This window comes from Talpa occidentalis, unplaced genomic scaffold, assembly GCF_014898055.3.
Source record: "Talpa occidentalis isolate TD23 unplaced genomic scaffold, MPIMG_talOcc4v2.1 talOcc4.18, whole genome shotgun sequence".
Lineage (NCBI taxonomy): Eukaryota > Metazoa > Chordata > Mammalia > Eulipotyphla > Talpidae > Talpa > Talpa occidentalis.
In genome coordinates, this window is record NW_023601851.1 from 867,273 (window position 1) to 891,404 (window position 24,132).

Here is a 24,132-nt window from a genome sequence, read left to right on the forward strand (position 1 = left end):
GGTTGACCACAGCACTGTGAAGCTGTCCACAGCCGCTGTAGCACATGTTCAATTCCCAGCTGTCCAGGGAAATACCCACATGGTGTGGCAGACCTCCCCTGTCTTGCCTGATGCTCTCCTCAGCAGTGTTTTCCATCCTTTGCCTGTTCTGCTCCCCAGTCTGTCTCTGGTGAATTCTCTCACCCTCCCATGCCTGTGACTTGTACCCCACTTCTTGCATAAATAAATAAATCTTAAAAAATACATAAATAAAATGTAACCTTTGCCTACCTGAGCAAACTTCTCTGCCTGATGGTGAAATTCATCATGAGCCACTGAAGGGAACTTTGCTGAGACTTTTCTCAGAGGGAACCCAAGGACCCCACTTACTGGACCCAACATCTAATCAAAATGAAATCAATATTGCTGTTCTATTTTTATATTTTGAGGAACTATCATTTTTTTCCACAAAAGTTATATATGTCTAACTGCAGTTGTTTTTTGATCCATTGATCCATGGAGTGAGGGTTATTTTTCTGTGCCTTCTATTTTATTTCATTGTTCTATATCTATGCCTTTATGCTAGTATCAAAGTGATTTGATTAATGTAGCTTTATATTGTTTTTAAACAGGTATGTAGTTCAGGAAAAGGGGGTTCCTGTAAAGGGCCTCCCTTTACCTTTTTTTCCACCAACCAAGTGGTTTCAGAAAGTTCCCTCTAGGGCCTCCCCGGTGGCACAGCGGTTGAGCGCTGGGTTGCGGGGCTGCCCGCAGCCTCTGCGGCGCCGGTTCGATCCCCAGCTGCTCCCCGGCCACGGGAGGAGGGTCCCACATGGCGCACAGACCTCTCCTGCCGCCCGCTGCTCCCCTCAGCAGTGTGTTTCGGTCCTTCTGCCTGCTCTGCTCCCCGCTCTGGCTCTGGTGAGTTCTCTCACCCTCCCGCGCTTCTGACTGTACCCAGTGCATGTGTAAACAAAACAAACAGACAAACAAATAAATTAATAAAAACATGCCTCTGTTTAAAAAAAAAAAAAAAAGAAAGTTTCCTCTAGCTACATTTTTTAAGAACATATTTTGAATATATTTAGTAAATAAAATGTGTTATTGCAATTAATTTCATCTATTTCCTTTTAGTTTTGAAAGTGTAGTTTCCAAAATTGGTTGGTTATTTTGGAGTACTGTCCAGGTTATTTGGCACAAAGCAACCTCCATATGTTCAACACTGAGGACTCAACTCTGCAGAAACAGATTTGCAAAGGATCTAGTAACACTATTGAATAACAAGATACACTCTTGTATACAGAAAATACTCAGGAAATTGAATATATATGCATACATATCTATAAGTTAATAAAAAAATTCTACAAAGTTGTAGTAAATAAGAACGCCAAACAGGACCTCCCCTGGTGGCACAGGCAGTTGAGTGCAGGGCTGTGAAGCTGTCCGCAGCCTCGGTCCCATGTGGTGCGGCAGACCTCTCCTGTCATGCCCACTGATCCCCTCAGCAGTGTATTTCGTCAGTCTGCCTGTTCTGTTCCCTGCTCTGTCTCTGGTGAATCCTCATACCCTCCTGCACGTCTGGTCTGGCCTGTACCCCGGTTCTTGTATAAATAAATAAATAAACCTTTAAAAATAATAAATAAATAAATAAGAACCCCAAACAAAAACCAGTTGTATTTCTATGCATAAGGGATGAATAATCTGAAATGAAATTAAGATAATGGTATTTATAATAGCATCAAAAAGTAACATTCATAGTATGCACATACTTGCACATGAAAATTCATGTGTTCAAGACTTGTACATGAAAATTTAAAAACACTATTGAAAGAGATTTAAAAAGACCTAACATATCAGAAAGACATGTGTGTTCATGTGTTGGAAAGCTAAACATTATCAGAAGGTAATTATTGATCAAGAGTTGACCTCCAGCTTTAGAGCAATTCATGAGAAAATCACACTTGTATTTTTGGTGATTCCAGTGATTCCTATCAGTTAGAGGTTAATAAAGATGCAGTTTGATCCTTAAATTCATTAGGAATTAGAAGGTGGCCACTGAAGGTGCTCAGAAAACCAAATCATCTTGAAAATAAAGTTGAGAGACTCTTTCAAAACTCAAAATTTGTTACAAAAAAATACACTGTGATAATGTCATACAGAGAAACAAGGCCATCAATGGGGTAAAATTTAGAGTTCAGAAATAAATATTCACTTACATGTACAAAATAAAAACATGTACAAAATAAATCAATTTTTTATTAAAATATTTTAAAACTCCAGGATTAAAATAAAAACAAAAACCCAAATGAAATAAAGTGATTGCTTCCAGAAATGGGAGAAAGTAGTTGTAAACCACATATGCGGTGGACTTGTATACAGAATGTATAAAGAATTTTTATATCTCATTAACTTTCCCTTTGCCAAAAATTTAAAAGACAAAAGGGTTAGGAATGATCCAAAGATTATCTAATGATGACTGGATAAAGAAAATGTGGTTAAGTTGAACTAAAGAAATACTGTCAAGTTAGCAAAGAAATTGACAAGATGAAATCACTATGGTAAGTGAAAATAAGCACATGCAAAAATGTCAGGGGTGCAGTGATTCATGTAAATGAAGCTTACATAATAGGGTCACTTATAGGGACACTAAGTTAGGAATTCCTGGAAGGAAAAGAGAAACTGGAATTATTGAGTGGTTTATTTTTTGTGGATGATGAAAATGTTCTGGAAATACGTAGTAATGTAGTAAAAATAAATGTGGCTTTTGAAATGATGGCTTTTATGGTGCCAATAATAACTCAAAAATAGTGTTTATTTTTGGAAGTCTGATTTCATTAGGTGGATACAGGGAACGTTGTTCAGGAATCCTGATAACATCCTTTCCTATTAAAAAAAAAATTAGTGTTTGTTTAGGTAGGACGTATATTAAAATCGAAGTGGTACATCGATTAGCATGAGAGGTACGGAAGATAGAAGAAATGTTTCAGCAAAGCAAGTTTATCAAAAAAGGTAAGAAATGCAACAAATGAGTTAGAGAACAGAATTCATTGGGCACATAGTGAAAGGTGAACACTTTGGTAAAACTGTTTGAAGGGACGGGACTTGGTCGAAGCTTACAGTTGTGCCGTCAGTACAGTAAGGGTCTGGTAAAGAAAGGGAAACGTTCCGTGGCGGGCCAGAATTTTGAGGAGGTGTAGTTTTGGTTAAGTAGATTCCTTTGTCTGAAAATAAATTTGGAGTAAGCAGAGAAGAAGGTCTGTGTTCGATAATCTGGAGTATGAAAACAAAGAAAAAGAAGAAAGGAAACACGAGGGTAGGATTGCGGTCACTGAACTCACAGTGCAGTCCGCACTCGAGTACTTCCAACTAGGAAGAAGGCGACACAGAAAGTGTAAGTCTTATCAGGCTGCAAGTGCAGCACACAGGGTATTGTGTACTTCTCTATATGCCGAATTAGGCTCTAATTTCAATCAGAAAAAGTAGCCCCCCCCTCACTGGAGGCGGCTGAATCGGTAGTTGGACGGCGTACAGTCATCTGTGCTCACTGATTTGGCCTGAACTGCCTTTTTAAGTCAGAAGTTACTCTGTTTCCAAAGGTTCAAAAGTCCCCTCAGCTTCTTCGATTCCCAAGCAAACCTGTGCTGACGTGGAGGAGCCTTATCATGCTACTATTGGTCACCTGCGTTCGGAAAAAGGAAGGGGAGCTTGAGCACTTCCTGTGAGTGGTCAGAACGAGGATTTGTATTTTTACGTCACTGCATGGCGACGCAAGTAATAGAGGCGGTAGTAGTGATTAGCGGCGGAACTCCGAGAACCAAGAGGCCGGTATGCAGATGGGTTCACAACCGTGCAGGTCTGGTTTTCATTCCGAAGTTGCATGTGGGTGGCAAGGATGTGGGAGAAACGAAAGTTTCATTTCTATGACTGTTCACTCTCTCTATTTGTGTAAGTCACTTACCTGCTTAGAACATTTTTCTTCTTGTGTCGTTCTTGTGTTTGTGTGTGTGTGTTGTGGTGGCATCCAAAGAAGTGGTGGACACAGAAGTAACTGAAGTTTGGGAACATTGGTACACACGGCAGTGTAGACTGTAGTAACTATGAGGCGGAGCACGCTCCATGTTTAACATCCACGTGTACCAGTGCTAGCTTTCCAATAGCCCAGTATTCTGTCTTGTAGCACCTCTCTCCGTCTGCTCCCCCCGTTAGTTGGGGACGTTGTGAGACTTACTGAGGTCAAGAACTCGGCCGATTCGACTCTGATTTTCTGCTTTCGATACCCGCTCGCGCGACAGGAAAGCACTACTGTTGCGCAGTTACATCTTTCACAACTGCCAACTCTCCCTCCCCCCACCTTTTTGGATCTTATTTGTAGAAGGTCATTGTGTGCGTTAATGGGCGACCGCCGTGCAGCAGGTCCGACACTCTCTTTCGATAGCCCTCTTCCCATCATCGTCATGACAATTCTTAGAATCCAAGAAATAATTAGATTCAACTTTTCTGGCCATGATTTCGGATTTAGCTGTAAAATTTATTTTACCAATTCCTATGATTTTTTTTTTTTCTTTTCCACTAACTGACCTTTGATCTCTCAATCTCGGACTGGCACTGTACTATTCCCCTTGTTATAACGTGTAAGATTTTGTCTCTCTGCCAAACACAGTATCCGTCAAATTGGACACTTACTACTTTTAAACAACATTTGCTTCCCCCACCCCCTCAGGTGTAGTCCCCATAGAGTTTCCTTCCCCACTGCACCCCTGCACCATCACCTCAGTCTCCTCTGCTCCTTCCTCCCTCCCTCTGATCGCTCTCCCTCCTCCTCCCCTGCCTTGTGTTTCTGATTTAAAATTCTCCGTTTTTGCTTTGTAGAATCAACTTATTTTTACTGTCTTACTTTTTTTCCCATTCACTTTACATTCCTTCTTTTCTCATAAATTTCTCGGTGCCTTTTTATTTGTGATCCCATCTTCAAAAGTATGAACTTTGAATCACTTCATACATGAACTCTGATTTAGAATTGAGATATATGGTTACGTATTAAATTTTTATGCCTCACTTAAAAGATGGATAGCTTTCATCTGCCTAGATTACTTCTAGATTATTTCTTTATGACTAGTATTTTATTTCTTCTGGGCCACTTAAAAAAATTCTTAATTCTGAGTTAATTTATGTTCCTTTTAGTGAGGGATGGGAAGGCACGGTTGTGGTGTTGTTACAAGAATTTCAGAAAAATTAGGGCCTCCCTGGTGGTGCAGCGACTTGTGCGCTGGGCTGTGAAGCTGTCCACAGCCTCTGCAGTGCGGTTACGATCCTAGTAGGCCACTGAGGGTCCTACATGGCGCCGCAGACCTCTCCTGTCTCCCCGCTGCTCCCCTCAGCAGTGTCCTTCAGTAGGTCTGCCTGCTCTGTTCCCCACTCTGTCTCTAGAGAATCCTCTCACACACTGCGAATCTGGCCCCGTTCTTTTATAAATAAATAAACCTTAAAAAGTAAAAGAATTTCAGGAAACTTAAAGGAAAAGTAACTTTGTCACTTAAGGAAATTAACTTCATTGTGTTCTATTTTACAGCTGGCTGTTTTCTCCTTCAGTTCTTTTCATTTTTGCTTATGTATTTTGGAATTCTGTTATGAATTGATAAAATTGATTTATCTTTTCATGGATTTATCCTATATAAATATGTTGCCTTTGTTCCTTGTAACTGTCTTTGCCTTAAAGTCTGTTTTGTCTGATTTTAGGATTGTTAATCTATTGTTGCTTTGCTTAATTTTTTTTTTTTCTTCAGTTTTTCAATGCTCACGGCACTGTCAAGCATATGTCCTTTTGGACTCTTTGACAGGATAGTTAGGAGTGGAAATTCTGCATCATATTGGTGCGGGAATTGTCAGGCCTAGTCTCCCAGCCAGGCAGGATGCCAGGCTGCAGGGGCAGCGCTGAGCCCCAGCCACCAGACCACCATGGATTGGTGTCTCACGAAGTCCTGGCAGAAACTTCACAGACGCTCAGGCAAGCAAGCGAGAAGAGGCAAATTTGTTTAGAGAAAGAAAAAGCTAATTGAGGAGAAAAGAAACAGAAATAACGTGGGACTGCTTGGCCATGAAACCAGGCCAGCAAGGGGCAAGGAAGCCAAAGTGGAGTTGTGTCTCAGGGAATATATACCTCTTTCCCTCATTATTCTAAAGCTCCAGACTCTTTTGTGATTGGTTAGTTCTAGGTGGTCTCACTGCTACTGAGCGGGGCATCTTCACATTCCTTATCTAACAGGTTTGTCTCTCCCCATTTGTTGCAGCTTCCCCCTTGTCTGATAGATTTATTTTTATGACCCAGTCTCCCAAATGAGCATCCCTGCACCTCAAGGAGGAAAAAGTCAAAGTCACACATCAACTATTGAAGGAAAACAGGCTGGCACCCACTGGTCTCAGTCTGATCCCTTCCCATCTTCCCCTTGCATAAATATCCCTGCACTCAGTCAAAGGGCAGAACAATGGTCTTCCAGACATGAGTCAGCTGCCCTCCTCTGTCAATAAATTAAGCCACTCTCCTTTTCCCCAAACTCCGCCTCCTTTTATTGGCTGAGGGAAACCGAGGCCAGCATTCAGTAACAACTTTATCCTTGGTCCTGGGATGTTTATTCTTCCCAGCAGAATTAGTAACATTCCTCTAGTTGTCCTTACCTCTAAAGCCATCATTAACTCTCCAGAGGTCCCATTCTGCAATGTCCATAAAACTGCCTAATCACCCTAACTTGCCCTATGGCTCAATATGGTAGATCCATTTTTAATATTCTGAGAAGTCTCTGTACAGTTTTCTCTAAAGACTGAACTAGTCTTAATTCCCATTATTATTGTTTTCTACATTCTTATCAACTCTTCCTGCTTCTGGTATTGTTGATAATAGCTATTTTAACCAGAATGAGGTAGTATGTTAGTGGGGTTTTGATTTGCTTTTCCTAATTATCAATAATAGTGCTTAATTATAGGTAAGAAGTAGAGACATTTGAGTAAAGTTTGGACAAGACAAGGCAGTGATTAAGAAATGGACAATTGTGAACACTGTGAACTCTGGAAATTAGGTTCTCAATAAGTCCATTTTTTTATTTTTGTAAATTGCCCATGTTTCTGTATTATTTGCATGACTCATAATTTTTGTTAGCAATTTAGTGTTGTACTGTAACTGTCAAATAATAAGTCTGGATTTTAGATGAGATGACTTGTAATTTAGAAATGTGACCAGCATCTCAAAATCAAACAATTTTCCTTTTTCTAGGGAGGGATAAGCAGGATTAATGGGAACTTTCAAAAGGAAAGTTGAATACACAGGGGAGAGTGAGCAAACAACATGATTGGTACAATTGATGGAAAATCTGTTTCCACTTGGGCGTATTCTGCATTTTAGTGCTTAATTATAGGTAAGAAGTAGAGACATTTTTGAGTAAAGTTTGGACAAGACAAGGCAGTGATTAAGAAATGGACAATAGTGAACACTGTGAACTCTGGAAATCAGGTTCTCTGTGGTGCGTTTTTACTGTTTATTAGACATTATAGTAGTTATTGGTGTATGACTTTCCTCTATCTTAATAGTAAGCTATTTTGTAAAGATGTTAATCTCTTTACTTTTTGTGGTCTTTGTATACTTTCTTTTTATGTTAGATGACAGCTAGTGATTTAGAAGGAATTCCTTTGAAAATCAGGAGGCATCAAAATAACAAGATTTCTGTGCCCTTGCAAATTAGCTTTGTTTGGGGCACTCTTTTAATACTAACTTCAATCGTTTAAAACCTTCCTCATTATATACTTTTTCCTTGCATACAGGAATATAAGCTTAGGGTTTTCTGTGGGCTTTTCTGAAGATGCAGCCTATCCTTGATCTGTGTGTGTGTTCTGTGTTTCCTGGTAAACCTGGAGCCTTTTAAAAACTTTTTTTTTTTTTAAGATTTATTTATTTATGCATACAAGAAGTGGGGTACAGGCCAGAGGTGTGTACGGGGTGTGTGCGGGGGAGTGTGTGAAAGGATTCACCAGAGACAGGGTGGGGAACAAAACAGGAAGATGGACTGAAATGCACTCCTGAGGGGAGTAATAGGGAAGGCAAGAGACGTCTGCTGAACCATGCGGGAAGCAACCTGGTCAGGGATGGAACTTGTGCTACAGCGACTACTGACAGCTTCACAGGCTGCATCCTAACCCCTTCTGTCACCAGGGAGGCCCTCAAAATTCTTTTTTATGTCTTTTCAAGTTTTCTTCCCAGACTTTCAGTCTTTATGCTGCTTGCCTTCTGTTATTTCTTAACACAGGAAGCTGTCGCTGTTATTTCATTAATAACATTTCATACATCATCCTGATATAGTTCTCATTCTGGCAAAATGAAAAGGAATACTTTTGAATCACACCTCATAGCCATTAGCCATCAGACTCCCAAGAATAAGGTCTGTATTAACTACTTTGATATCAGCAAGTCACACCAGAAATGGTAGCCACTTCCAAGGGGGTTTTATGAGGCAGCTTAACCATGTTAGTGTAGTTTTTGGAAGTCAGAACAACACTATTTTCCTTCCTTGTGTTTATCTTTATGAAAGTAGTAGTATATGGATAATCATTTAATAAAGACTAATAAACTTGCTTACTTGATACAACTCAGTGAAGTTTGTCTATATTACTTGTATATGGATCCAAGTATTTGTTAGTACAAATGATGGAACTTACTTATTTTTTGTTGTTTATTTAAAGTAAGGTTTAACCTAATGTCCCAGATAAACTCCTGCTTTCTTTTTTCTTTTAGCCATCTTAACTCCTTTATTTTTGATCTTGATATGATTGTAAGTAACTTTCAGATTATAATAGTAGATGTAACAATATTTACAACATCTACAAGTGTTATACAGATTTAGTACAGTTTTTATCTGTAATGTATTATTTAATTAATTTAAAACATTTTTACATCATTGTTCTTATTTATTTATTTATTTTAAGATTTATTTTTATTTATACAAGAATGGGATACAAGCCAGAGGTGCAAGAGGGTGAGAGAATTCACCAGAGACAGAGTGTGGAGCAGAACAGGCAGATTGATGGAAATACACTGCTGAGGGGAGCAGCGGGCAAGGAAGGCGAGGTCTGCTGCGCCATGTGGGAATCTCCCTGGCCAGCAGGGAATCAAACCTGCGGTGCAGAGGCTGCAGACAGCTTCACAGCTGTGCCACTGGGGAGACCCTGATTCTTCATTTTTTAATAATATTTACTCCTCCCCATCCCCTCAGGTATAGTTCCCATAGAATTTCCTTCACCAGTGCACCATCACCTCAGTCCACTGTGCGCCTCCCTCCCGCTTTGGTCCCTTGCCCTCCTGCTCCCCTGGAGTATGTCTCTGATTTGTAATGTTTGTGTTTGCTCTGTTTTGTTTTGTTTTGTTTTGTACTATTATTTTTTACACTCATGTCCTATTTGGTTCTCCTATATTCCTCCTTATAAGTGACTATCCAATATTTTTCTTTGCCTTCTGGCTTTTTTCACTGAGCATAATTCCTTCTAGCTCCATCTGCATTGCTGTGAATGGCATGACTTTATCTTTTTTGATTGCTGAGTAATATTCTGTTGTGTTTCTACACCACATCTTCTTGATCCAGTCATCTATTTTTGGACATTTGGATTGTTTCCAGGTTTTACTTGTTGTAAATAGTGCTGCAATAAACAGAGGGGTACAGGTGTTCTTTTGAATCAAATTTTTTGTGTCCTTTGGGTAGATCCCTAGGAGTGGAATTGCCAGGTCATATGGTAGTAGTTTTAACAATATTAAGTATCATCTGTGTTTACAATTTTCACACATGAGGCATTTTCAGAAGGGAATAAGTCATCTTTAAGATCCACACAGACACTAAGATTTTTGTGAGCGAGTGTTTGCGTGATTTAATTTGTTCCTTATTCAATTTACTTTGACATATAACTCTATAAATTCAGTTATTCATAGGAAATATTTACAAAGATCAACGAGTGTTGTCTCCTTGTGCTACTCAGAAATCAACATTTTTTGCCTTTCATGTTGATTTGATTCCATGTATATTTCCAAAATGTTAATAAGGATGAGTGTTGTTCCCCCTGCACTTTAACCATCCTTAAATGTAAGATTAAAACTCTTTAGATAACTACCCCCCTCCCCCGCCCCCTGCAATATAAGGTAGAGTTGTTTGGTAACAATAAATTCTAAAAGTTACAGCATAATTTCGAATATAATTTCTTTAGGAATAAAAGTGTGGATCACAATAGTATAGATAAAGAATCATAGTAACAAGAAACTCTGAACAATCAGGGATTTTCATTTATTTATAAACTATTAAGTTTAGGAATACTGGAAGAAGCCTTGCAACTGAAAATATTTTATTACAATAGAATTTTCCAGAGAGTCTACATTCCCATTTGTTTCATTATCATTTATTAATTTTTGTTGTTGTTAGTGAATGACATCAATTGTGGTAAACTCCCTGCAATGTGACTATAATCCATGAGTTAGTAGCCCCTCTAAGGAGCCAAAGATAGTCTTATTTATTATTTACCAACTCTTCACACACTAGTTATGTTTTCTTAAACACTTGGCAATCTGTTAAAATTCTGTCTGTGGTAAAACACAGTGTCTTCTAGAAGAATAAAAGCCAAGTGCGTCCCTGCAGGGCACACTGGAGAAAGAAAGTATTGTTGCTCATGTGGAACATACACAGTGTTTCCAAGTGGACACAAATTCAAAAGTTCTTTATAAAATCACTCTATGGTCAGCTGATAAACTTTAATTTGCAACCTCTTTTTTGAAGGGCATGGCTAAGGCTGCTTTGTCCAGATTGTTCTCCTTGTTCATAATATCAGCTGAGTAACATTTATCTATTCCTGCAAATGACTTAGTGATGACTAGAGAAGTGAGGGTGGGAAACCAAGGCATTCAGCGATACTGATAAATATTTCATTTGGGAGGTTCAGGAGCAGGTATATCAGTTGCTGCTTCCATTTGAATAGCAGTCAAAGCGTCTTGTAAATAATGTGATTGGAAGGCGTAGTAGTCTTTTAAACCTAGGAAATTTGCAAAACTTAGGGAGAGCAACACATGAGCTTTGTTTTTTCTATTTTCTTTCTTCATGAGGAAGATGCCAAGGATAATTTTGAAAGACACGGAAATTTTTAATATCATTACCTCCCTCGTATCTCTTAACAGTCTCACTTGATTTTTTTAAACTGTATTTCCAGTAGCTACAGACTTCCACAAAGTCTGTATTTCCAGTATCTGTTACTTTACCTTTTATCTAATCACCCCCTATCTAATGCCCCAGACCATCTGTCTAGGAAGGTCAGGGGCACCATAGAAAGATTCCATGGGTAGTGTATTCAACAAGTGGTCATTTTTCTTGTAGTGTAAGAGCATGTCATGTCCCACAAGAAAATCCAGCTTGTTCATCTAAAGATTGAGTCCTCTAGTCCCATATCTGCCAACTCAGCTGACTGGGGTTTGCTCTTATTAGAGAAAATTAAGCATCGACAGAAGAATTGCCAAAGTAGACTAAGAATTTTCGAAATGGTTTATATAACTCTTCACCCTTTTTGTCTTAACCATTACCCAGGAAGAGACTGAGGGGGGATGACCTCTTTCTGGAGACAGTTGCATTTGTTGGCCCAAAATACTGCCCAAAGTATGTAGATAACAAGAGTTTAAGTAAATAATATGAAACGCTTTGAGTCAGTTTTTGTGGAGTATGTCTAATACTCATTAATTCAGATGTCTGTAGATGGGAGTCTGGGTGATCCAGAAGTATTTTGACTATAACCTTGTCATTAGTGGGTATATAATTTTCAGATTAGATTAGTTAAAGAATTTACCATATGACAGGAGCTCAAGTACTATAATCATATGACCAGAACAGCTAATTGAAATGGAGCAGAAATCCCATTACTTTTAAAGGTGGTGAACAATGGGTACTTGTGATTGATAGCCCTGAGAACTGTTAAGATTGGATGTGCTGAAATTTCTAGCATGAGGTAGAGTCAATATGCCTTTTGCAATGTGGAGATAAATGTGTCGATAAATATGTCAACCTTTAGCATGTGTCCCAAGTCTAGCATGCCTCTTCATAATAAATGAATAATTCTTCACTTGTGTCTGGACTATGATGGTAGATGTAGAACCATGATTAAATCAGTGACTGCAGTTTAGCTGGATTCCTGACATTCTGGGTGTATGTCTTATCAGGAGTTTGATTTTGGTAATGTAGGTATCTGTGTGAATAGTCTAGATGATTCATTTAGTAGATGTAATTTAGTTTCCTGGTTTATTTTTAGTAAAGCAGGAGGTGTTTAATCCGACCTATAGTAATTCTGCCTTGTAATAATTCTACAACTGTAGTAATTCTGAATTTCACACCAGATAGCTAGATTGTAACATCATTTATCAAAAAGAGAATAAGCCAGAGCAGTGAAACTTAACCTTGAGTTCTACCCACTGAATTGATCAATCAATCTTAGTTTTTCCTTACTGGTGCTGAACCAAGCTGTCAGCTGGATCCTATGAGTTTACACAACCATGAGAATAGCGGTTGCAGGCCTTTGGAGAGCCTCCATGAATTCAACTGAGCCAACGACTTTGCTTTATATGACATCCAAAACAATAATTTAGTGCTTTTTCATGTCAAATTGAGAGGCAAATGCAGCCTTTTAATTCTTGACTATACCATTTTGACTTGATAAATGAAACCATCTGGATCTTCCCTAAATGTTGGTTTTATAGGTTGAGTTGATCCACCTCACAGAGGAGAGTATAAGATCAGAGATTCATTAGAGCTCTTCCAGTAGGTATTCAGTGTTTACAAGAGGCCAGAGGCAAACTGATTGTAGCTCTTGAAAAGGGATACATCTGGTAACTCAGAGAGACTGCCCTTCCTTGCCTTTCACACAGAGCCTTTAACGCAGAAACTTAAAATGAAGATGATAAAGGATGATAAAGGACTCGTTAGGGTTCTTTGTCCCTTTTATTGCACATTGTAGAAGCAAAATGATAGTACATTGAATCAATCCAAATTTGATTGGTATAGCTTCCTGGGTCTACTATGATCTCTGCCTAAAATCTGATCAACTGAATTCAGAAATCACCATCACAAAACCATATGAAACTGACTTGGGTATCTGGTTCTAACAGTCACAGAAGTTTGACTCCAAGTGCCCCAGGAAATTAGAAGGGGTATATGTTACTTATGATTCCTTTTGGGAATGTAGTGAGGTTGGCCCTAACTCTAGTCACTTTTCTTCTTAAAGTGGCTAAAGTCAGAGTATGCAGGCTACGCAGGGAGAAATGAGTGGTCATGAAGATAGAAAAAGTAGGTCTTTATCAGTAAGCAAGGCATAGTTTCTCCTAAATTAGGGCAGCTTAGCATGCTTAGCCAGACGTGATACAGCTTTGTCTTAAAGTCTTCACTTCTGCTTGGAGGTTAATGCTGAATACAAGTAGATATTAAAGATTAGTTTTATGTAGGACCTTTTAAACACTTAAGTGCTTTCCTTTATCATTTTCTCCATTGTCGTGCTTTTCTATGCCTTCTTCCCCGTGATTATTGATTCTTATCCCAGGCTACTGAAGTCAACATTTGTGTCTTTACTACTTTAATATTTCCTGATACATCTCTTCCAAGTGTAAAAAAAAAGGGGAGGGAGGGGAAGTGTATGCACAGATTTCCCAGGCAACTGCCTGAAAAGGATAAATTGGCCTGTAATTAATTTGAAAGTAGTGTCTTTGTTGTTCCCTGTAGTCCTAGTAGCCTGTCTTAAGAGTATGGCTGCTCTCCCATGACCACTAACTAGTGTAAGAGTACAGGAGATAGAACCTTAAAATCCCACAGTGTTTTCTTAAAAAGCAGTTGCTTTTTTATTCACTAATGTACTCATTGTGTTGTTTTAGAAGATTCAGTAGGTCTGTAGAGGTTGATTCTGATCAATTCTGCCAATACATTAGTTGTTGGAGGAACAAAATTTGCAGTTTCCTTTTGTACTATTATGGCAGTTGCTTGCCTCCCTTTTTCCCCCTTTGATTCAAAGAAGGATCCTCTTTTTTTTGTAAAGATTTATTTATTTATACAAGAACTGGGGTACAGTCAGAGGCACGGGAGGGTGAGAGAATTCACCAGAAACAGAGTGGGGAGCAGAACAGGCAGACAGACCGAAGACATTGCAGTGGGCGTAGACAAGAGAGGTCTGCCACACCATGTGGGTCTCTCCCGGACCGGCCGGGAATCGAACCTGTGCTGCAGAGGCTGCGGACAGCATCACAGCATGGCACTTAACCTGCTGTGCCACTTGGGGATTCTAAGAAGGATCATTATTATATAAACCTCAACTCAAAGGAAAATAAAAAAAAAAACCCTGATTGTATGATATAGAGAAAATAAAAGTACATTTGAATATGAGCACAGTGATATAGAAAATTGTATTTTTCTCTGTGGTGTGGTTTTCTTCATTGAATTTGATTTGACTCCACATTTTTTTCTCATTCCTCTAGTTTGTGATTGGCACAATGGAAGAAGCTGAAACCTGTGGGGTAGGGGAAAAAGCAGGTATGTTGTGTAACATTAAATCAAATGATATTCTTCAACATCAGAACTCAAACTGTGTGGGCCCAAATAGCTAATTAAAAGAGGATGAAAGTGGTGACTTCATAACAAAAAACAGGGCTTTGGTGAACACGCCTTTTTGCACACAAACCCCAAACGAGAAAATTCCTGGACAGGAAGCTCGAATAGACGCTCCTGATGGTCAGCAAGACTCACTGTGCCATAAGAACAAAGAAAAAACCTTAGGTAATAATCTCTACTCAGTGATAATATGTTATCACTGACTGCTCATATTTTTTTTGCAATGCAGGTGATTGTGAACCTAGCAAGTGTGAGATGAATGTTTAGTTAATATATTATTTTCCAGGTCAGTCGAGCTCTTTGCTATAATTGTTGATAGATGCAAGACACAAAAACATAGTAGGGTTTTGGTTGCTTAATTTGCTTAGCAAGGAGTTGTGAGTACTTTTTTATATTCCCATAAATTTTGTACTTTTCATGAGAGGGCAGCGGAAAATATATTTGGAAACAAATTCTAAATTATAGTCATATACAAACAGTTACAAAATAGGCATAAAATGAAAGTTCAAATAGAAAGTAATTAAAATTATCTTAAGAAGCTTAAACTATTACATTTTTGTGAAATTACCATTCACATTACTGTATTTCTTTTACATTTAATAATTATTTTTTCTTCATTTTTATGTGGTGGTCAACTTAATGAGTGAAGTAAGTGCTAAATGAGTGAAGTAAGTGCTAAAACTTCATGTTCATAGAAACGTATTATTTTGAAGTTAGCCTATTCCTCCTCCCCCCAATAAAAGTCTATAAATTATACCAAATAGACCTGATGTAAACATTCAAAAATCCTAGATATAAGAGCTAACAGGAAATAAAAAGATGTGCCTTCCCACTGGGAAAGATGTAGAACATTACAACATAATTTGAAGCCCTGTGAGCTCCCATGTTGTAGCTACCTGCTCCTTCATGGGGAGAGCTATTTTGAGTTCCGTATTACTTTCTTTGGCCCTAAACTTGATTAATATCCAAGTAAATCATCACAAAACACTAATTCACACTTGATTATAGGAGAGGTTATTTGTCACAGGGATTATGTGCTAAATCTGCCTACTTAGATAGGCAGAATATGATAGCTGGACAGTGTTTTGAACTTCTCTATATTTGAAGTTGCCTAGGAGAAGGCTTATAAAAAATTCCTATCTGTGTTTAAATGCTATATAGCTGATTGCTACCAGTTAGTTGGTAAATGAAGAAATTTTTGTGTGGGGGTGGGAAAGTGATTGCTACTAAATTAGAATTTAAAAATTTTCTTAGTCAATTTTATTTCTAGTTATAGTCTTAAATTGTACTCTAGCTATCTTAAGCACTAGGTAGAATTTTCAGACAGAATTGTTTTCATCCCTTTGGAACTTTTTTCCCTTTTATTATCAGGAAGAGAAGTATTAGTATTGATGCAAGCCTTAAACACTCTTTCAACCCCAGAGGAGAAGTTGGCAGCTCTTTGTAAGAAATATGCTGATCTTGTGAGTATTAAGGGAGCGGAATCATATGAAAATACAGCAAAATATGTGTGCTTAATAAAATTTCCAGGTAGAATTTGGATACAACCTCTAAATGTAAAACTATTTATTACAAACTTAGAGGAAAGAATCTAGTTTTGTGGGACTTATGTTGCTTGTAACATCTGACATAGCTCATTTTAACATATGATGTGTAAAACATTTTAATGCTTTCTGAAATGTGGGATAAATTATCTTAAATATTTAATCAACATTAACATTTCTAGATCACTATTTTCATTTGTATCTTAAAGTGCTTGACAGTTGGAAGGATGTGATTTTTACATTGAATTCAGGAATTTTAGACATGAATGAAAGAACAAAGGTTTAGCTATTTTATTTTAGTTCACATTATGAAGTACCTGATATAGTCTAATAAAACAGGAATTTCTCTTTTTTGATTAAACTTATTTTCTTACATTGCTCATTTTTGTAAAACACTTGATTTCCCTCTCATGTGTAGTTCCATGTATTTCCCTCCACCTCATCGTCTGTGAACCAACTGCATAGTCCCTTGTTCGCTTCCTTCTCCTATTTTGACCCATTTTCCTCCCTCTGCAGCATGCTTCATGTCTATACCTTGCCTGCAAGTTTTTTCTTTTCTTTTTTTTTGACATTTTGTTCAATTTCTTTGTTTCTCTTGTTAAGTGAAGCCATCTGATATTTTTCTTGTTTCTTCTGACTTACTTCACTAAGTGTAATCCCTTTCAGCTCCATCTGTTTGCTGCAAATAGCATGAATTTGTCTTTTTTTATTGCTCAGTAATATACCATTGTTGTATATGGGCTACATTCCCCCTTTCCTTGCTTCTTTAGTCAGTATAAATGAGCTTATAGCTGCTGAGTTATGGATGGAGGCTAGCATACTGACTCACTCTTACCATTTATTGATATGACCATATGGTATTATATTTCTCTTTGTTGGTGTTTTTGTTGGTATCCTCATTATCTCTTGTAAACTTTTTTGTTGGTTTTTGTTAATGTTGAACTGTGTTGATTTTTTTTTTTTTTTTTTTTTTGATGTTGAACTATTACTGTGTCACTGGTATAACTCCTACTTGGTCGTGGTGTATGGTCCTTTTAATGCATTTTTGGATTCGGTTTGCTAGAATTTTCCTGAGAATTTTTACACCTCCATTCATTGGGGAGATTTATCTGTAGTTTTCTTTTTGTGTGTTGTGTTTGATTTTGATATTCCTATAATGTTTGACTCATAAAATGTGTTTGAAAGTATTCCTTTCTCAGTTTTTTTAGAAGAATTTGAACAAAGTAGATATTCATTCTTGAAGATTTGATAGAATTCACATGTGAAGTTATCTGATCCTGTACTTCTGAATTGGGGGAAAGTTTTCATTACTGTTTCATTTTCCTCACTAGTGATTGGTTCATTGAGGATTTCTGTTTCTTTCCTAGTATGTCTCAAGTGATACATTTTTCTAAGAAATTTTCCACCTCTTCTGTCTTTTTAATTTTTTAGGATATAACATTCATACTAATTACTAATTATCCTCTGAGTTTCTGCATAGTTACCATTTTTCACATTTTGTGTCCATTTTGATTTTCAATTCTGCCTATTTGGGGTTTCACTTTTATTTTTTCAGATAGCCTTGTTTGAGGTTTTTCTTTTCTTTTTTTTTTTTTTTTTTATTTGGAATAACCAGGTTTTGTTTTCCTCAACCTTTTGGCCTTTTTGATTTTTATGAATTACTCTGCTGTGATTTTCATTCTGTTCTACTTACATTTGCATTTGTTTCTTCTGATTTTTCTAATTCCTCAAGATGGAACAGAAACTTATTAATTTGAGCTATTTCTTGTTGACCTGTATTATTTGATACTTCCTTTTTAGCACTGCTTTTGTTGTATTTCATGAATGTTGGAAAGTTGTATCCTCGTTGTATTTTGGCTTGAGGTATTTTTTTATTTCTTCTTTGATTTGTATATTGACCCAGTAGTCTTTCAATAGGGTGCTGTTCAGTCTGTCGCTGTTTTCTTTTGATTTTTTACTTATAGTTTGATGCCTTTATGGTCCTTGAAGATTTTAGGTATAGTTTTAGTCTTCGTGAATTTGTGAATATTTGTTTTGTGACCCAGAATGTGATCTGTTCTGGAGAATGTTTGATGTGCATTTGGGGAAAAATGTGTGTCCTATTTTTATAGGTACAGTTTTAGTAAATTCTGTGAGGTCCTTACACTATAATTCTTTGTTTAAACCAATTATGTGCTTGTTTACTTTTTGCCTAGTTAAATTGTCTGTTGGTAAGAGTGTGTCCCCTGACATATACATGTTTTTCCAGTGTCTGTTTTTAGAGTTGATAATAATTATCTAATATATTTTGGTGCTCCCTTATTTGGTGAATATGTGTTGGTGAGTGTTATGTTTTCCTGATACTGTTTCCTTAATCATTATGTCGTACTTGCCCCTGTTTCTTGTTACCTTTTGAAAAGGAAATCTGTTTTGTCTGATGTATATATGTTGTCTGTATGTATGAGTGTTTCAATGTCTTTTGCATCCTATTGCTTTTAGGATTGTTTTCCAGCCCTTTATTTTGAGCCTATGTTGTGTTCCACTCTTTGATTTGTACGTATGCCCTTTCAGTATTTTGGGGGGAGGTGTATTAGTATTTGCAAACTCGTTGATTTCTTTGTCTGCAAAGGCCTTTATTTTTACCATATATCTCAGAGACAGTCTTGCACAGTATTCTTGACTGGCAGCTTTTATCCTTTATATGTCCTTCTATTCCCTCTTTGTCTGAAGTGTTTCTTCAGAGAAGTTCAGGGTTCCTTTATAGGATATTTGCATGGTCCCTATTGCCCACTTCATTAGTCTTTATTTGGAAGTTTCATTTGTAAATTTTCCATTTTTTGTTAACATAACCTCTTGACCACCAGAGTCAGGCAATTAAAGTTTCATGTTTGGGTGACAACAAATAGAATATCATATTTAAATGTTGGGGCCTCAGATACCTCGGCATGCTCCCTTTTGAGATACCATCACTCTGGAATATGGCAGAGGAAGAACACTTCTGATCACACATGCCCACTAGATGCTGGTATTACAGCCTCTCTTAGTTGTGATATTAATTAGAAGTCTGCCTCTCAGACTGTAGTTATGAAAATAATCTAGAAAGCCTTTTTCAGAAAGACTGAGTATTACAGTTAACTGGTTTTGAACTTAACGTTGGAGTGAGTGAGTCTCCACATGCAAACCCAACAAGAACTATTAATCTAGTTTGTTGTAGTCTCATGAGTTTCTTGAGCTCAAGACCAGATGAGTTTCAAAGCTAGTTGTTTTGGGGGCTTGGTGTTCCAGTGTTCATATTAAAACTTGGGGTGTTTTATGTGAGACTTAAATCTTAAATTCCTCAGGGAGAACAGTGATTTAAGCTCCTTCCAATTTTAAGCTGTTTTGCTATGCTCCTGGTTTATGATGTGATTTCGTCTCAGTGTCTCCTAGAGACAATATCTTTTTTCCTATATACACAAAATATAGTAGTTTTTCCATTTATTTTGGGGTTTCTTCAAGAGGAAATTGTTTCATTTGTCATTGTAGGTTCATTAGGTCAATGGGAGGATATGAGTTCAAAATTCTTTTACGTTGCATTCTAGAAATTGAATTCTCTGATCATATGGTAAAAGATTCTGACCTCAATAACTTTGGCTGGATATGGATCATGTTTTTAGTTCATCCTGCCAATTTCAGCTATTGAGTTTAATCCCTGTATATTTGAAGCCATTATTGATGAGGAAGAATTAAATTTTACCACTTTCCCCTTTGTTTTCTACAATTGCAATTCTGATTTTAGTTGAATTTTTATGGTAGATCATTTTAATTATCTTATTTCATTCTGTTTGTATTCCGTGGCCATTTTTTGTAGTAATTATAGAATTTACATTTGATTTTCTGATGCTATTAACGTTTTTACCAACTTAATTTCAGTAGTGTACAAAGAAATCTGCTCTTTACATCTTGACTCCACCCACTTTCAGTTATTAATGTCACTAAGTCCCACATTTATACATTGTATCTATAAGACAATTTAATGTTTTAATGAATTAAAAATTTTTTAATGTATTGGCTCTAAAACTATGTAGAAACACAATTGGAGTTTTAAATGTTTTATACTGGCTTTTATGTATATATTTCTTCTTCTTTCCTTTTCACTTAGAGGTGGTTGCAATGGTGGTCGTCCTCTGTATCTGCACTTTTGTGATCAGATATAGTAATCAAATATCTGTATATCAAATTCCTGAACTTTGCAGGGCTGAGTTATTCAAGAACTCTAGGAATTTCACTGTCATGAGGCTTGCAATGGAAAAGTTATATTTGTTCTAATACTATTGTCTTAAATGAACTGAAATTAACCTGGAAGTTACAAGTCTTAATCGATCCCCAGAGTTTTGGAATAATTTTCTGCCTTTGCACTTGTTTAGATGTTCAGAAAAGATTCTTGGCACTTTCTACTGTGCTGATTTCTCTGGTCTCCCTTCAACTTGTTCTTCCTTGATTCATATTCTTTGAGTACCTCATCACTCTTTATCCCTGGACACCCTTTCTTTGTTCTGCTTATGTGCTACAGGACTTTCAGAGTCACAAAAACAGATATCCCTTTTAGGCAGTAATGCAGCATACTTGTTGAAGTATTCCAGTAATTCTTCTGTTATAGTAACTGCATAAAACCTCTAATAGATTGAGTATATACTTTGTCCTTACTTCACACCACCTTCTATCTTTATATTCCCCTTAGATTTCATCAACCATAAAATAATAACTCTTCCGTGTACATAATAATATCTATATATGTTTATGTATCTATGTAGATATATGTGTGTGTGTGTGTGTGTATTCCTTTTCTTTTTTGTTCATCCATTCTACCTGCCTGAGTATCCAAATATAAAATTAAGCAGGTGAACATGCAGCTTCATTATTGTGTGATCACTTTAATGCTTCCTTCGCCGTTGTCACTGAATTACTATAATGCTTACACAGTTTTCAGTACCTTTTTCATTAACTATAAACCCTTAAGCTGTCTTCTGTCTCCTTCTCAGCAGAGACTATGGATTTTATTTCTTAAGAGCAAAGAGAAGCCATCAGATTGCAGATGGCTATTTTAAATTTGACTGTGTTCAATCCCCAGCCAGGGAGGTGATTCACATTCACGCAGCAGACCTCTCCTCTTTCTCTACTGTTCCATTCAGCAGTGTATTTCAGTCAATCCTGCTGTGCCGTTCCCCACTCTGTGAGTCCTCTCACCCCTCACACCTCTGGTGTACACCCTAGCTCTTATATACATAAATAAATAAATCTTTAAAAATAAATAAATAAAATCACTAAAGTGATCACACAATAATGAAGCTCCGTGTTCACCTGCTTTGTTTTATATTTGGATACTCAGGCAGCTAGAATGGATGAACAAAAAGGAAAAGGAATATACCTACTTTTATTAATCCAACGCCGAAGACATATTCATTTCAGTTAATATATTCATGCAATAAGGCAATTACTTGTGAGTACTAATAGCAGTAATTTGTTATTGCTGTTACCACTATAGATACAGGGCCTCCCTGGTGGTGCAGGCGGTTGAGCGCAGTGCTGTGAAGCTGTCCATAGCCGCTGCAGCTTGGGTTCAATCCTGGCCCGCCAGCGAGGGTCCCACTTGGTGCAGCATGCCTCTCCTGTCTCACCCGCTGCTCCCCTCAGCAGTGTATTTCGTCAGTCTGCCTCTTCTGTTTCCCTGCTCTGTGCTCTGTCTCTGGTGAATCCGCTCACCCTCCCGCTCATCTGGCCTGTACCCTGGTTCTTGTATGCATGAATAAATAAATCTTTAAGAAAAGAAAACCAACACTGTGGCATGTGAGGACATTTAAATTGTGTTTTGTGCAAGTTTCAGACTATCATTGTTGTGGTTAGACTGATCCATATACTTTTTATTATGACTTCAAGATACCTTTTTGCTTGAATCACTAGGAAACTTCGGAAAATATAGATGAGACCACAGTAAAGTCATTAAGGAGGGAGAGAGAAGTGCTCAAGGGAAATGAATGTGGGGGGAGTGTCATGAACTTAAGTTTTTCTGATGAATTTAAAGCTTAAGAGCAGAAATTTAAAACTGAGGAAAAGGAAAAAAAGTAATTGACTCAAATGAGATTACTGAAATCAGTGAAGTGCTTTGAAATAAAGGCGCCTGAGTATGGGTGTTCCATTGGTTGTGACAACGAGGTTGTTGGTGGATGAGCCTCACTGTTACACATGTGTGACACACATAGTGGGGACACTATGATGAGCCAGGAACTGCAACTAGTGTAAGAATTGAAATACCACATGCAAATAGCAATAAGCAAGCAAACTGAGCAAAAAATAAATACAGAAAATAAAGACACAGGCCAGCTAATGGGAGCAAAACTGCAAGAGTTAAAGAAACATGCTAAGTCCTGCCAGCAGCAAACAGGCTTGGGATTTATCAAGGACAGATAAGCAACAAAATCAGCTTCCAAACAAGCCCACACGGGTTGGATCCCGAATGATTTGCCACTGGTGAAGATAGCTTCAGGGTTTTTATAGTTACACTCAAGCTTTGGGCCTAGGGCATAAGCTGTGGTTATTGTTCAGTTTCTTGATTGGTCAACTGTGGCCAATGCCCTAACATAGCCTAGCTGGTGATAGTGTCAAGGACATTTCTTGTTAATGAAGAAATGTCTCTCAGGATTCCATTTTCTCTTGTTATGTCTCTCAGGCTTCCATTTTCTTGTCAGGGTCTAACCCCTCATGGAAAGGTAGCCTAGCTTTTTATCTAGTACTTTTATTGACAGTGTATTTATTGATGGGGTACTTTCTAAAGGGATACTTCTTTTAAGCACTTGTCTCTGCAATCAAAAATTTTTTTGTTTGCTATAAAACTTTCTATTTTTCATGGGTTATTGTTTCAGTTAACCTTTAGTATTTTTACACATTTTATGTATTTAATTTTCTTTTACATCTGTAAAGAGGTCGACTTATAGGTAATTTTTATATAACTCTATAGTCAGCGTATTTATGTTGTGCACATAGACATATAGCCCTAGTTTGGTCTATTGTGCTTTGCTTTATTGCACATCTATTGCATTCTTTACAGATTGAAGGTATGTGGCAACTGTAGCATCTTTTTTTCAATAGCAAGTGCTCCCTTTGTGTCTGTGTCACATTTTGTAATTCTCACCAATTTCAAGGTTTTTATTATTTTTGTCTGTTCTGGTGATTTATGAGAAGTGATATTTGATGTTAACTCTTGTAATTGTTTTGTGTGCCATGCACTGAACCCAGCAAATTTAATAAAATGTGTATTCTAAGTGCTTCACAACCAAATAGTCACCCATTTCCAGCCATCTCCTCCCGCTCCCTATTTGCTAAGACACAGCAAAGGTGAAATGAGGCTACTTACCACTTTTATGTGTTTCAGTAAAAGAGAGAGTTGTGTCTCTCTCACTGTAAATCAAAAGCTGGAATTGGACCTTAATGGTCAGAGAAGATGGTCAGTATGATTTCAATCTTGGTGTATCTGTTGATTATTGTCTTGTGTTCCAGTATGAGAACGATACTGGAGAATGAGCCGCGTGCACTTGAGAAAAATGAGTACTCAGATTTTTTTTTTGGGTTTTGTGTTCTTTAGATGTCAGTTAAGCCCATGAGGTCTAGATCCTTATTTAGAGCTTAGGTGTCCTGACTTATTTTTTGTCTCTTTGATCTAACCATTGTTCTTTTTTAAAGATATATTTATTTATTGCCAACAGAATCCAACAATGCAGCCATAAAATAAATCACCACGGCCAAGTAGGATTTATTCCAGGGACACACACATGGTTCAACATCCCAAAATCAATCAATGTAATCCAACCCATCAACCAAAAGAAATACAAAAACCATATGATAATATTCATAGATGCTGAGAAAGCATTCGACAAAGTACAACACCCATTTATGATAAAGGCCCTTTAAATTCTCGGGATACAAGAAACATACATCAACATCATAAA

At 37.4% G+C, this 24,132-nt stretch overlaps 1 long non-coding RNA gene across 1 annotated transcript; it reads left to right on the forward strand.

Moving 5' to 3' along the window:
• The first annotated feature begins 3,747 nt into the window (after positions 1–3,747).
• Positions 3,748–24,132, forward strand: LOC119250760 (uncharacterized). Its single transcript, XR_005126429.2, has 4 exons — positions 3,748–3,832; positions 14,495–14,549; positions 15,999–16,090; positions 23,890–24,132. It is a non-coding gene; the product is annotated as an uncharacterized LOC119250760 (long non-coding RNA).